We start from the raw sequence: 433 nt of genomic DNA on the forward strand, positions 1-433 counted from the left end.
CACAGGTACCTTGAAGAAAGACTTGGAGCTCTACATCCCCCAAATCAGATATTGAAACCGTTATGGAGCACAATTCTACTCTGAATTTTTTTTTTTTTCTGTTGCACACAGTTTATTTAACAATATGATATAAGAAATGAGTTGGTACGTTACCATTCTATACAGTGATTGAATCTTCTTGAATATTCTTATTTATAGTAATTATAGAGCTTGCATGATTTATACTAGAATTGCTTTTCCTCATTTCAAGTTTCACATAGAAGAAAGAAAAGAATGCTTCTTCCAGAGTAACATTAGCATGGTCTAAGAGAGTGATCATCCCTATTTTTTGTCTAAAACCAGTTTATCAGAGAAACAAAGCAACAATTTCTACATCTGCAAGACAAGAGTTTGGCTCCGGCCAGTATGTATGTATAGATGTGTATGTGTGTGT

The sequence above is a fragment of the Chrysochloris asiatica genome, unplaced genomic scaffold (genome assembly GCF_000296735.1).
Source record: "Chrysochloris asiatica unplaced genomic scaffold, ChrAsi1.0 scaffold00014, whole genome shotgun sequence".
NCBI classification, from domain to species: Eukaryota; Metazoa; Chordata; class Mammalia; order Afrosoricida; family Chrysochloridae; genus Chrysochloris; species Chrysochloris asiatica.